Raw genomic sequence first — 15,791 nt, forward strand, 5'->3', positions numbered from 1 at the left:
AAGTGTAAGCCATAAATGCTATAGAGCCTGTCAAACAAATTGTAACTCAACCATCTATGAGTCTTGAAAATCACAAGTCACAGAATGGGGAGTTCAAACATTTGGGGGCAAAGATTGAAAGTATTGTTTCAAAATGGTTTAAAGGAGATCCCCCTCTTTTGCAGACAAGATCTAGTGAAAAGTGTGACGATGTTGGGTTATTGATCACACCAACACTAGATAAGCAAGTTGGACCTCCTCCAAAAGCTCAAAGGGAATTTGGGAAAAAGGAAGTTCAATCTTTCCCATAACCTTCACTAAGGGATCCTTTTTCACAAAGGTTAGTGGGGGTCAATGAAAATAAAGACTTCGGCAAATCCTATGACACTAATATGGTTGAGTGCAGGTTTTTGAATGTATATGAAGATGAGGACTCTTCAGATGAGGATTTTATTGATAATGCAGTTGTAAATAAGTTTTCAGATCTGCCTTCAAATTTTATAGGGTGTTATAGTGATATTAAATGTAACAACCCACCTTCTACTGGCTAAACTGTAAGGCCGGGGGTTACATTTTGTTGTGCTAAGCTATGAGGTGCGGAAACCGTACTAATTAAAATCTTACTCTGCTAATGACTATTACAGTCTGTAGGACTAGGTTCAAAGACCTTTCCATTGACATGCATACACTAGGGAAGAAACCCGAACTTTTGATTTGATCGAAAGCCTGAAATGAGACCCTTCCAGCTGAAATCCGACACTCCAATCGATCGGATGATCGATCGGAGTCATCTGATCGATCCCTTGATCGATTCAGCGTGCTACTGTGCACGGAAGAATTTATGGATCGATCGGCTGATCGATCCAGCTATGACTAATCGATCCAATGATCGATTCAGAAGCTCTCTGTTCGCGAGGCTAATTCCTCGATCGATCCAGTGATCGATTCCAGAGCTTACTGTTCGCGGAAATCAGCTCTCAATCGATCAACCGATCGATTGAGGTCCCTCCAATCGATCGATCGATCGATTGGAGTTTCTGATTTCGCTGCAGAACTCTGATTTCAGAGCCCGATCATACACAACTCACAATAATAAACCTAAAATGCCTAGAGAACATTGTAATAGGTCTTCACTAATATTAAGCATGATTTACTACTCATCAATAAGCTAACTAGTGTCCTAGGCATGGCATAAGCATGGTTTCACAATTCAGAATTCTTAAACATTCCAAAGGTGCATAAACATTAAAAAGAACAAAAGATTCTAATTCTTTAAATTTGCTAATTCCCAAGGGTCTTTATTCCAAGTTCCTGCCCACACACATCTTTGTAGCATTGACCTCCAACCTCCGCTAGTCCATCTTTCCTTTACCTTTATCTGTAGTATAAGGAAAAGAAGTATCTGTAAGCTTGGGAGCTTAGTAAGAAACCATCTACCTCACAAAACATGCATACGAAGCAATTTATGCTTTTAAAACATGCTATTTGAAACATATGCTGAACATTGCTAAAACATGGATTCTAAAACATGGCATAATCACATACGATACATGGCAATCATAGCTAAGCATAAAACCATCATGTGGATCCATAAGAACTAAACTGAAATAAAAGCTAAGCTACACTGCTGCTAACTGATGCTAAGCTGCTCTGTATTTATCTAAACTATATTGTGAAGGTTTGAAACTATTTATCGTGAATAGATGAAAATACATAATCATACTGCTGATGGGCCCGACAACTGTACGTGCTATGTGCGCATCCCTAACTAGACCCGGGGTTGCAAGTCCCGAATTCAGTAAAGTTACTAGGTTATCTAAACCTAGGAACAATTATGGGAGCCCAACCCAAGGACAACTGAAGTCCAGTACAGTGCCACTGAAAAGTAAAATACTAATTTGTAACTAATATACATTATCTTGCTCTTACTAGGTTATCTGAACCTAGTGGCGACTGTGGGAGCCCACCCATTGGACCGTAGTCCCATAAAAGCTGTAGCAAGACTAAATGTGCTATAAAATGCTTCTACTGCATTTATCTAAACTATTGAAATGTCTATGGTGGCATTTTACTGAACTAAGCATTAAAGCAAACACTTGGTGTGGGCTAATTCACACCCTATATACTGAAAATTCTGCCTATGACTAGACTAATGCATAAAACGTACGAAAAGCTACTTATACTACAGGTGAGGGGTTTCTTACTTCCTGCGCTAGTTTTCCTTACGATCTGATCGCTAGGTTTTCGGTGGAGAAGATCCCTTCGTCGATCTCCTCGCGTCTATGTGCTCTTCTCTCGGAGAGGAGCATTCTCGTGCCTTTGATGTTGCCAGAAGATACTCCTATGGCCCTAGGGATGGAACCCTAGGTTCTTCCTTGGGCTTGGGCACCGAGAGGTGATGAAGGGAGAGGGGTCGGTGGGTGAGGGTTTGAGGGAGAGAAAACTATCGATCAAAAATAATCAATCCCCACTTAAATCTCCTATTTATATTAAGTGATTAATTTCAACCCAACTCAACCTCAAATATAATTGTTTCCCTCTTCTTTCAGCACACCCCTGCTGGGGCCACATGGTTACTAAGTCATTCATAAGGCATAGAATTCGCTAGGTCTCGAGTTTGATTCCCGCTTAAGCTGTTTTATGATTTTATTTATTTTTGCTACTTCCGCTACTCCAAAAATTTCGTAAAAATATTCTAAAATTTCAGAAAAATCATAGAATATTTCTAAAATTGATTTGAGAATTTTTGGGCATTACAATCCCCCATACCTTATAAAAAGTTCGTCCTCGAACTTAGAATAACTCTGGGTACTTCTGTCTCATACTGGCTTCTGTCTCCCAAGTTGCCTCTTCTGCTGTGTGACTTTGCCAAACAACTTTTACTAATGGTACTTCCTTGTTCCATAATTTCTTAACTGCTCGGTCTGTTATCTGAATAGGTCGACTGTCATAGCTGAGGTCTTCGCGGACTTGTACTGACTGAGGCTCAATCACCTGGGTGGCATCTGGGATATGCTTCTTCAGCATAGAGACATGAAATACATTATGGATAGCTGACATTTCCTGGGGTAGCTCTAGCTCATATGCTACCTTGCCAACTCTTCTAGTGATGAGGTATGGTCCCACATATCTGGGACTTAATTTGCCCTTCTTCCTAAAACGCATTACTCCCTTCATGGGAGCTACTCTGAGGAATACTGTATCCCCAACTGAAAACTCTAGGGGTCTGCGCCGTGTATCAGCATAACTTTTCTGGCGGCTCTGAGCTGTCTCTATCCTCTGGCAGATCTGCTGTATAGCTGCTGTGGTGTCTGCTACTTGGTCTGTTTGAAGTTCTAGTTCCTTCTGTTCACCAATCTCATACCAGCAGATTGGAGATCTACACCTCCGCCCATAGAGAGCCTCGTAGGGTGCCATACCGATAGTGGCCTGATAGCTGTTGTTGTATGCAAATTCTGCTAAACTCAGATATTTGTACCAACTTCCCTTGAAGTCTAGGGCACATGCTCGGAGCATATCTTCGAGTACCTGATTTACTCGCTCCGTCTGACCGTCTGTCTGAGGATGGAAAGTTGTGCTAAATTTTAACTTGGTGCCCAATGCTGACTGTACACACTCCCAAAAGTGTGATGTGAATCTACTGTCTCTGTCTGAAATAATGGTCCATGGGACTCCATGCAGTCTAACGATCTCCTTGAGATACAACTGAGCTAGCTGTTCCATGGAGTAGGATATCCTGATAGCTAAGAAGTGGGCTAATTTAGTCAACCTGTCAACTATTACCCAGATAGTATCATAACCATTCGTGGTTCTGGGTAGTCCCACTATGAAATCCATAGAAATGTCTTCCCACTTCCATTCTGGGATCTTAATAGGCTGCAGAACTCCTCCTGGTCTCTGGTGTTCTGTCTTGACCCTCTGGCAGGTCAGACAGGTGCTAACATATCTAGCGATGTCTCTTTTCATCCCAGACCACCAAAAACATTTCTTTAGGTCCTTGTACATCTTGGTGGAACCAGGATGCATCGCATAAGGAGTTCCGTGAGCTTCGTCTAAGATCTTCCTCCGTAGTTCCTCCTGATATGGAACACAAAGTCTATCACCAAAATATAATGCCCCACTATTTGATACTCCGAACTCTCCACTTCCTGATCCTGCTAGTCCTTGCTTGATTTTCTGAATTTCAGGATCCTGTCCCTGAGTTGTCTGGATATCACCGAGCAAGGTGGATTCTAATGTCATAGTAGAGAGCTGTCCCACTATAAGTTCAAGGCTGAAATCTGTGATCTCCTTCTGTAAGGGCGGTGACATGACTGCTAGTGATAGTAAGGTGGCGCTGGACTTCCTGCTAAGTGCGTCTGCCACCTTATTGGCTTTTCCTAGATGGTAGAGGATGTCTACATCATAATCTTTGACCAGTACGAGCCATCTACGCTGTCGCATATTCAGATCCTTCTGAGTAAAGAAGTACTTCAGACTCTGATGATCTGTATACACTCTACATTGAGCTCCATACAAGTAATGTCTCCAAATTTTGAGAGCGAACATGACTGCTGCAAACTCGAGGTCATGAGTAGGGTAGTTCCTCTCATAATCCTTGAGTTGTCTGGAGGCATAGGCGATCACTTACCTTCTTGCATCAGTACTACTCCTAGTCCCAATTTAGAGGCATCACTATAAATGTCAAAATTGTCTATGTTTTCTGGTAGAGCCAGAATGGGAGCACTGGTCAATCTCCTCTTTAGCTCGCTGAAGCTGTTCTCACAGTCCTCTGTCCACTGAAATTTTCTGTTCTTCCTGGTAAGAGCTGTCAGTGGGGAGGCTATCCTGGAGAAATCCTCTACGAACTTTCTGTAATAACCTGCTAGTCCCAAAAAGCTTCTGATCTCACTGGCGTTTTTGGGTCCTTTCCAGTTACTCACAGCTTCTATTTTACTGGAGTCTACCATAATACCATCCTTGGAGATAATGTGACCCAGGAAGGCTACCTGATCGAACCAGAATTCACATTTTGTGAACTTGGCGTACAACTGGTTCTGCTGAAGGGTCTGCAGTACTATCTTCAGGTGCTCCGTGTGTTCTTCCTGAGTTCTGAAATAGATAAGGATGTCATCGATGAATACGATAACGAACTTATCTAAGTATTCTCTGAATACCCTGTTCATGAGGTCCATGAAAGTAGCTGGAGCATTTGTCACGCCAAAGGGCATGACTACGAACTCATAGTGTCTGTATCTGGTCCTGAAAGTCGTCTTGGGTATATCACCTTCTTTGACCTTAACTTGATGATATCCCGATCTGAGATCTATCTTAGAGAACACTGCTGCTCCCTTTAGCTGATCAAACAGGTCATCTATTCTGGGAAGAGGATACCTGTTCTCGATTGTGACTCGGTTTAGTGCTCTGTATTCTATACACAGGCGCATGCTCCCGTCCTTCTTCTTCACGAACAGTACAGGCGCTCCCCATGGTGAGTGACTAGGACGTACGAAGCCCTTGTCAAGCAGCTCCTGTAATTGCTCCTAAAGTTCCTTCAGTTCTGCTGGAGCCATGCGGTAGGGTGCTTTGGAGATGGGATTTGTACCAGGAGTAAGTTCTATCCCAAATTCTATCTCCCTGTCTGGTGCTAGGCCTGGTAACTCCTCAGGAAAGACTGCTGGGTAGTCACATACGACTCGGACCTCCTCTAGCTTTCGGTCCTTGTCCTGGCTGCTACTGACTACATGTGCTAAGAATCTCGTACATCCTGAATCTAGTAGTTTCTGTGCCTTTAGAGCTAAGAGAAACTTCTTGGCCTTTCTCTTTGGTTCTCCGTTGTACTCAAACTGCACTCCTGCTTCAGGTTGGAATATAACTTTCTGTTGACGGCACTCTATGAAAGCACCGTACTTGATCAAAAAGTCCATTCCCATGATGACATCGTAGTCAGCCATATCTAGCACTATCAGATCGCCAAAAAGCTCTCTGTCTGCTATAATGACTGGCACTGCTCTAAGCCAGTGCGTAGATGCCATAATTTCTCCCGAAGGTAGTCTTGTCAGAAACTGACCACTAAATACCTCTGGGGGTACTGCTAACTTTTCGACGAATGCACTGGATATATAAGAATGGGTTACCCCAGTATCGAATAAGACAGTTGTACTTTGCTGTAAAATACTAATCTGACCTGTAACAACTGTCGAGGCATTCGCTACGTCTTCTCTGGTCAGTGAGTAGATCCTTGCGTTTGTCGCGACTGAGGGGGCTTCCAGTCTGCCTTGGCTGATGTCTGGACCATCTAAAGCAGCCTGCATCTGGTGCAACTGTGCTGGCTTGACCTCGTACTGATTCGGCTGTGGTGGAGGAAAGCTGGTCTTGTTTGGGCATTGTGTAGCCATATGTCCCTCCTGGCCGCATTCGAAACATCCTCGGGTGCCTTTGCGACAAACTCCTGGGTGAAATTTTCCACAAGTGGAACACTTGGGGTAGCTGGGTTGTTTACTAGCTGGTCCTCCTTTTGGGTAACTCCCTGGTTTGCGTTTGTTGCTGGAGTTCCCTTTCCAGTTAGAGTCGTGGGAGCTGTGGCCCTGGTGTTTCTGAGTACCTGAGCCTCCTTGACCTTTCGACTTTGAGAGGACTTGCTTCTGCTGTTTGATATTGTTCTGGTAGTGCTAGGTGGTCAAAGCACTGCTTACTAGTTCTTCAGTGGTTTGCGGCCTATGGACACCTCTGGTCACGTTCATTGCTATTTCCGGCCTTAGCATCTTGAGCATCAACCGGACTCGTTCTTTTTCAGTGCTGACTAATTCAGGGCATAGACGAGCCAATCTGTTGAATTTCTTCACGGCTTCCTCCACTGAAAGGTTGCCCTAGCGAAATTCGGTGAACTCGTCATAGTGGCGGTTTGTGACTTGCATGTGAAAGAACTCCTCGAAGAATTCCTTTTCGAAGTCAGCCCATGTCATCTGATTCACTGGGCGCTTCACTTTAACTTTCTCCCACCACATACGTGTGTCTCCTGTCAGACAGAAAGAGACGCACTTCACCTTCTCATGCTCTGGCCAGTCCATAAGCTCCATCGTACTCTCCAGTGTTTTGAACCAGGCTTGAGCATCCCATGGTTCACTGGTGCCTGAGAAGTTCTCCGGCTTGACTTTCTGCCACTGGATCAGATAGGCTTCTCTCTGTGTCCCTGCTGCTGGGGCCACTGGTGCTACAGGTGGGACTGGTGGAACCTCTATCACTACTGGAGTTGCCAAGTTAGGCTCTGGAGTGACAGTGGGAGTGTTCTGCTGATTAGCCCTTAAGGTGGCTATTTCCTGTTGCTGTTCAGCTAATTGCTGCTGTAACTGAGCCACTACTACTGTAAGGTCTGGAGGAGGCACTGAACTGCCTGCCTCGTGCTGGGGCTCAATGGCTGGTGCCCTTTTTTAGCTGGGCGTCCTCGTGTCATTTCTAGACATAGAGGACATACATAATTAATACAATCATAATTGCGTAATTACTGTTATCATGTTAAATATTATCATAAACAAACATGCTTAAGTTATCTCTAAATATGAAACAAGAAACATAAGTAAAGTGAGAGATGTTCTTAATTGGAAGCTGCAGGTTCAATGCTGATGTGTGTGTAGGAAGTATGGAACTTTGCTCTGATACCACTCTATAACGACCCACCTTCTACTGGCTAAACTGTAAGGCCGGGGGTTACATTATGCTGTGCTAAGCTATGAGGTGCGGAAACTGTACTAATTAAAATCTTACTCTGCTAATGACTATTACAGTCTATAAGACTAGGTTCAAAGACCTTTCCAATGACATGCATACACTAGGGAAGAAACCCGAACTTTTGATTTGATCGAAAGCCTGAAATGAGACCCTTCCAGCTGAAATCCGACACTCCAATCGATCGGCTGATCGATCGGAGTCATCTGATCGATCCCTTGATCGATTCAGCGTGCTACTGTGCACGGAAGAATTTATGGATCGATCGGCTGATCGATCCAGCTATGACTAATCGATCCAGTGATCGATTCAGAAGCTCTCTGTTCGCGAGGCTAATTCCTCGATCGATCCAGTGATCGATTCCAGAGCTTACTGTTCGCGGAAATCAGCTCTCAATCGATCGGTCGATCGATTGGAGTTTCTGATTTCGCTGTAGAACTCTGATTTCAAAGCCCGATCATACACAACTCGCAATAATAAACCTAAAATGCCTAGAGAACATTGTAATAGGTCTTCACTAACATTATGCATGATTTACTACTCATCAATAAGCTAACTAGTGTCCTAGGCATGGCATAAACATGGTTTCACAATTCAGAATTCTTAAACATTCCAAAGGTGCATAAACATTAAAAAGAACAAAAGGTTCTAATTCTTTAAATTTGCTAATTCCCAAGGGTCTTTATTCCAAGTTCTTGCCCACACACATCTTTGTAGCATTGACCTCCAACCTCCGCTAGTCCATCTTTCCTTTACCTTTATCTGCAGTATAAGGAAAAGAAGTATCTGTAAGCTTGGGAGCTTAGTAAGAAACCATCTACCTCACAAAACATGCATACGATGCAATTTATGCTTTTAAAACATGCTATTTGAAACATATGCTGAACATTGCTAAAACATGGATTCTAAAACATGGCATAATCACATACGATACATGGCAATCATAGATAAGCATAAAACCATCATGTGGATCCATAAGAACTAAACTGAAATAAAAGCTAAGCTACACTACTGCTAACTGATGCTAAGCTACTCTGTACTTACCTAAACTATATTGTGAAGGTTTGAAAACTATTTATCGTTAATAGATGAAAATACATAATCATACTGCTGATGGGCCCGACAACTGTACGTGCTATGCGCGCATCCCTAACTAGACCCGGGGTTGCAAGTCCCGAATTCAGTAGAGTTACTAGGTTATCTAAACCTAGGGACGACTATGGGAGCCCAGCCCAAGAACAACTGAAGTCCAGTACAGTGCCACTGAAAAGTAAAATACTAATTTGTAACTAATTTACCTTATCTTGCTCTTACTAGGTTATCTGAACCTAGAACTAGGTTATCTGAAGCTAGAGGCGACTGTGGGAGCCCACCCATTGGACCGTAGTCCCATAAAAGCTGTAGCAAGACTAAATGTGCTATAAAATACTTCTACTGCATTTATCTAAACTATTGAAATGCCTATGGTGGCATTTTACTGAACTAAGCATTAAAGCAAACACTTGGTGTGCCCTAATTCACACCCTATATACTGAAAATTCTGCCTATGACTAGACTAATGCATAAAACGTATGAAAAGCTACTTATACTGTAGGTGAGGGGTTTCTTACTTCATGCGCTAGTTTTCCTTACGATCTGATCGCTAGGCTTCCGGTGGAGAAGATCCCTTCATCGATCTCCTCGCGTCTATGTGCTCTTCTCTCGGAGAGGAGCGTTCTCGTGCCTTTGATGTTGCCGGAAGATACTCCTATGGCCCTAGGGATGGAACCCTAGGTTCTTCCTTGGGCTTGGGCACTGAGAGGTGATGAAGGGAGAGGTGTTGGCGGGTGAGGGTTTGAGGGAGAGAAAACTATCGATCAAAAATAATCAATCCCCACTTAAATCTCCTATTTATATTAAGTGATTAATTTCACCCCAACTCAACCTCAAATATAATTGTTTCCCTCTTCTTTCAGCACACCCCTGCTGGGGCCACATGGTTACTGAGTCATTCATAAGGCATAGAATTCGCTAGGTCTCGGGTTCGATTCCCGCTTAAGCTGTTTTACGGTGTTATTTATTTTTGCTACTTCCGCTACTCCAAAAATTCCGTAAAAATATTCTAAAATTCCAGAAAAATCATAGAATATTTTTAAAATTGATTTGAGAATTTTCGGGCGTTACATTAAATTTTCAGATGATGAATGTGATGTGGTAGATCAATTTAAAACTGCAAGTGAAGTTATTGATCCTCTTGTTATTGATTCTCCTATTGAGAATATAGTGCCCCCGGGGCCATGGTGCCGCGGTAGGACATCCAGGTTGTCTCCCAGGCACCCGCGGTTCGAACCCCTGCTACGGTATATTTACAGGAATTTTTCCTCCAAATGGGGGGTGTATTCAAAGGATGTTGGGCTTCTGGGCTGGCCGCCGCGTGCGCTTCCCGATTTACCCTGGTGGCCGGTGGGAAACTTCCGTGGGACCGGGCCGGTCACCCCTAGAGATAGTCAATGAGGCTAACTGGGATTATCATTTTTTTTCCTATTAAGGATATAGATGTTGGTTTATTTTTTGATGTATGTGTTGATGATGATGATATGGAAGAATATGTAGGGAGATGTGTTGTGGAAGCAGCATCTCAAGGATCACCACCTTTGTCCACAAAACCCTTAGTGGTTGTCAGAATTGATCATGTTGTCAAACAATGTGTAGGGACTTTTGCAGATCTAGCAGAGTCTCAAGAATCACCATCATTGATATCATCAACACCTGAGCCAGAGTTAGAACCATCATTTGATTCAGAGGAAATCACATCTACATGTTTAGAAATTTCAGGTATCTCTTAGCAAAGTAAGGTTAGTATTTCTTGTGATCTTTCAAAAAATTTTATAGAGGTACCTATCATTGACTTTGTTGGATATGATTCAGTTTTTATTTCTTATTCTACTTATCTTAATATGGTTATGGCTCTATCTTATCTAATATGTTTGTGGGAGATTTGTATTTTCTTTGCACGTGCAGATTTCACTTGGACTAGTAATTGGAAGCTCACACTGAACCGTCTTCGACCACCTAAGAGAACTTCAAAGAAGACGAAGATGGAGAGAGCAATACTTCATTTTGTAATTCCTATATTGGAAGCTCCCTCTATAATAAGAGCCCTCGGTAGGAGGGTGTTGAAATATCTTACCCCTCTAAGAGTGAGATTTAGATGAATCTTATGAGGTGGTCGAGCTAATGACCTTAAACAAGCGTTTCTTGGGAGGCAACCCAAGTTCATTTTCTTTGTTTTCATTCATGTCTTTAATTCTTTCTAGTTTTATTTCTTTCATTATGATAAATTTGTATCCTCTACTTAATTTTTGTTGTTTATTTTCTTTTATAGGATTCTAAGGTAAGGAGGAGTGCAACTACATGATAGAGAAGTTATTAAAATGGTCATTTGACACGCGTCATTTGGTAATTTCTCTTACTTTTAATCTCCTCTGCATTGTTTTTAGTTTTCATTGGGATAATGAAAAGTTTAAGTCTGGGGGGATGCGTTAGATGCATTTGATTTGCTTTGTTTGTTTTGTTTTTGTTTTTGTTTTTGCTTATGTCTTGCATTTTGTTTTGATTTTTCATGGCATACATCTTGAGAACATCAAACTCCACTTATATGCTTTCTTGTCTTTTAGTAAAAATGTTAGCACGTTTATTATCTTGATTCATGATGTTGTAAATGATGCTAGTAGTATACTTAGTGTATTTCTTTTCTCTATCTTGGGTAGCATGAAATAAGTTAAGTATCATATGGAGATAAGTTTGAGATTTGGCTTGACCTTAAGAATCTTACCTTCACCATACTTGAGCTTGGATAGTTGATATCATTGAAATAGTCATGATTCATCTTGTTTGTTTAGTACTTGGTTTCCATGGTGATTTCTCAAACTTCATTTTGGTTACTGGATGATGCTCAAATCATGTAAGCTTATTTGGAAAAATCAAAATATCCCAACATTTGTGCTAAAAGTATATTTGTAAATAAGTTTTGCATAATGCAAATACTTATATAAAAGAGAAAAAAAGGGGAAAAAAAAGTGAATAAGGGATATAAAAAATAGTTGTCGTGAGTGGAATCTAATAACTCACCCATTTGAGACCGAGTTAGGTTACTGGGGAAATAACTACTTAGCTTCTCTTGAGATTGAGCACGCCTTTGAGACCTTGGGTTGATTGAGAAATATGAACCAAGTGTGTGGTAGGTAAGTTCCTATTACCGGAAATATTAGGAACTCATTTGGATGACGAATTGACTAGGACATAGATTGAAACTTGAAAAGTTTGGGTCACTTTTTGCACTATGCACAAGAGACTTATGCTTGAGCCATACTTGACTTATTTCCATGATCATGCTGGTTAATGAAACTTTTTGATAGAGTTAGGAAAGTACATTAGGGATTATGAATACATTGTAGAGCATATGAATTAAGATTGCGACATTTTTGCTTGAGGACGAGCAAAAGTTTAAGTCTGGGGGTGTGATGTGCGTAGATTGTATACACTTGTTTAGTATGTTTTGACTCACATTCACATATTTTGCGCGTGCTTTATCTATGCATTTTTGTACTTCCAGCTTTGCTTTTAGCATATTTACTCTTTTTGTTCGGAGATCTTCTTTTGTGCATTTTCTGTACTCAGGAGTCAATTTTGGAGAAGAATTGATGTTCGATGCAAAATCTACAATTGAACGAAGGAGGAAGGCACCATCCCTGAATGCCACACGACCCTGTCATGGGGAGTTACCCAGGCCGTGTGGTGATCCTCACCCCTGCAGCATTGGTAGAATGAAGGAGTGTCCAGGCCGTGTGAGTATCACACGGTCGTGCAAGCCTTTCAGAGCCAAAGCAGTGCATGGCTGTGTGTGTCACACGGCTGTGCAACATTTCCAGAAGCCAAGAAAGCCCTGGCCGTGTCTGGGACATGACCGTGCAGGAGTTCCAAAGCCAGAGGCAGAGTAAGTCGTGTAGATCTACACGGTCGTGCAAGGGGCAGTGGTAGAGCATGCCACGGCCGTGTGAACATCACACGACCGTGTCACCTAGGCAGTGAAGGGAATGGACTAGGCCGTGTGAGCTTCACACGGCCGTGTCTCGGGGTCGTGTGGCGCCCAAACCCCAGCTCTATATAAGGGTTTCTTCCTCATTTGAAAGAGGGAGATCTCCCTTTTGGGAGAAATCAATATTTGGGTGTTCCTCCACCTTCTTGGAGGGATTTTTCGGCGATCTAAGAGCGGATCTTCAACGAATCGACTCCGGGAACAAAGATTAGATCCGAAGACGGTTCTTCATCGTAGATAAGCTTTTCTTCCCTTATCTTCTTGGGTTTGGGGATCAAGATGCTTGTAAACTTCTTATCTTGGATTTCTTTTATTGTTCTATGGATTAGATCTCTTTGTTCTAGGATGGAGGGAGTATTTGTAATGTGATTTGATGTAAACTCTTGTGGATTTGCCAATTTTCTATTTCTATGATATTGTCCTATTTTGTATCCATTTGATCTTGTGTGGATGGATGTGATTGATCTTAATTACCATTCTTGATTGAATGTTTGAGTGTCTTGTGGATCTCGTAGAGGTAATTCCTCATTCGATTATCCGAGGGACATACGTGACAGACATGCCCGTGTAAGGACGATTGAGGGATAATCTTGAGGGTGAAATAAGGTCATTCAAGGGGTAGGATAGTTGTATGCGTTAATCTTTTATATCTTGATTTGGTTGAGAAGTAATGAATTTCTAAGTTGATTTTCCAAGGGACGTACGTGACAGGCAAGCCCGTGTAAGGACATCATAGGAATCATTCCTAATTGATCACATTTAAATATAGATTTTAATCCTAAGCCGATTGTCTATTGCAAGAGAGAATCGACAACCTTCTACAAATGATGGACAGTTGAGGAATAAGACTTGGTAGATCATTTGCATTGAATGACATTACAAAGAAACCAAAACTCCTTGAACAACCCTTTTATCGTAGCCCTTATTCCTGTTTTTATACTTTACTTTTTTATAGTTGCACTTTGTTGTTATAAATCAATTGATTAGTTATTTAGCTAATTTATTTTGAGATATCTGTAGTGGTTATATCAATACCTATGGATACGATATCTTTCTTTATTACTGATGACGTATCTGTACACTTGTGAATCGATAATAATGTCTCCCAAGGAGCACTTATTTTAGGTCCTAAGATCGACCTTTAAAACGACTCAACTAGGAGCCTTAGCCTTGAAAGGGAGGTGCTTTCCTCCATAGCCTACCGTGTCAGAAGGATGGTGAAGCCGAACATGATGGTTCCCTATACAGAAATTTTTCTTTGCTACAATCATCTTCAATTAACATCAAAGTACTTGGAGAAGAGTTTGAAATTATTTCAAAAGAAGGATACGGTAAAGCTAGGGATAGGTTAAAAGTAAGTTCTTCCTTGCCAACTTTCAGTGATAGCTTATGATTCTTCACATCTATATTAGCTCCAGTTGTGGCAAGGAAGTGTCTTCCAAGAATTATAGTGATCTTTGAGCCATCTTCCTTGTCCAAGACCACAAAATTTGTAGGGATGATAAAATTCCCTATTTCTACCATTCATCTTCAATTATGCCTAGTGGGTATCTACATGTAGAGTCAGCCAGTTGAACTGCGATTGTAGTCAGCTTCAAATCACTTAAACATAGCTTCTTATAGATGGAAATTGGCATGAGACTGACACTAGCTCCCAAGTCACAAAAGGCTTTGTCAATCATAATATCATTGATTTTGCATGGTATTGAAAAACTACCTGGATCTTGGAGCTTGGGAGGCAAGGCATTTAAAAGCGATACAGTAACATCCTCCGTTAAGGCCACTGTCTTAAACCCATCATTCTTTCTTTTGTTTGAAACTATGTGCCTCATAAATTTAGTAAATTTGGCCATTTGATGCAGAGCTTCCACAAAGGTATATCAATACAAATTTATTTGATTTTTTTGAAGAAGTTTTCAAACTCTGCATCTTTTTGTGCTCTGAGCATTCTTTGAGGGAATGGAACTGTTTTAATTGGATTACAGGTGAGAGCTCTCCAAACTCAATGGCAGTCTCATCTTCCTTCTCATCATGCTTTAGATGTGGAGGAGAACAAGACGGCTCTTCACTATAATTAATTCTATCTTTAACTGTAGCTGTCACTTGGGGATTACCCAAGATCCGTCCACTTCTTAGCTCAATTGCCTTGCAATACTCCACGGGGTTTAGTTCAGGTTTACCAGGAAAATTTCCTTAAACTCTTGAGGAAGAAGAACTAGCTATTTGAGCAACTTGATTTTAAGCATCTTGATATATTTTTCCTAGTTGTCCATCCTTTCATTTATTTGATTTTCTGAGTTGTCCAACCGGATGTTCAATTGCTTGATGTCAGACCTTGTTTCATTCTAGTTAGCTAGTATCTCCTCTAGTAGCTTTTCAAATCAGCTTGGTTGTGAATTTGACTATTGTCTCGATTATTTGCCCAAAGTCTTGATTGCTCTTTGCTATTATAGGAGAAGTTGGGATGATTTTTCCACCCTAGGTTGTAAGTATCGGAGTAAGGATTGTTTTGCCCTTGATTGTAGTTACCAATAGCATCACATTGTTCCATTTGAGATATTTGCATATCGATAGCTCCAAAAGGACAAGAATCTTTTATGTGTTCTGAGACTCCACATACTTCACAACCTGCAGAAATTGCATTTACAGGGAATGTATTCATATTCTCAAATTGCTTCGATAGAGAATCAAGATTTGTAGTAATTAAGTCAAGGGCATTCACATTTTATTTTTCTGGTATTTTAATTGCTCCTAAACTTCTCTCTGAAGCCCATTGGTGATAGTTCTGTGACACACTCTCAATGATGTCTTCTTCTTTGTCTAGGCCCTTGTTCATTAATGCACCACTAGCATCAAAATCCAAGGAAACCTTTGTCTGATAGTTGATCCCATTATAGAAAATGTGAATCACAAGCTATTTTTCCAATCCATGATGTGGCCAGTCTCTCAGCATTTCCTTAAATCTATCCTAAGCTTCATAGAGAGATTTAGAGTCTGTTTGCTTGAATCTTGCAATAAGATTACGGAGGTG

General features: G+C 41.3%; 1 non-coding gene across 1 annotated transcript; it reads left to right on the forward strand.

The window, feature by feature from the left end:
* The first annotated feature begins 15,684 nt into the window (after positions 1-15,684).
* On the forward strand, positions 15,685-15,791 carry LOC121973989. Its single transcript, XR_006109880.1, has one exon. It is a non-coding gene; the product is annotated as a small nucleolar RNA R71 (small nucleolar RNA).

The sequence above is a fragment of the Zingiber officinale genome, chromosome 4A, assembly GCF_018446385.1.
Source record: "Zingiber officinale cultivar Zhangliang chromosome 4A, Zo_v1.1, whole genome shotgun sequence".
In the NCBI taxonomy this organism is placed as follows: Eukaryota; Viridiplantae; Streptophyta; class Magnoliopsida; order Zingiberales; family Zingiberaceae; genus Zingiber; species Zingiber officinale.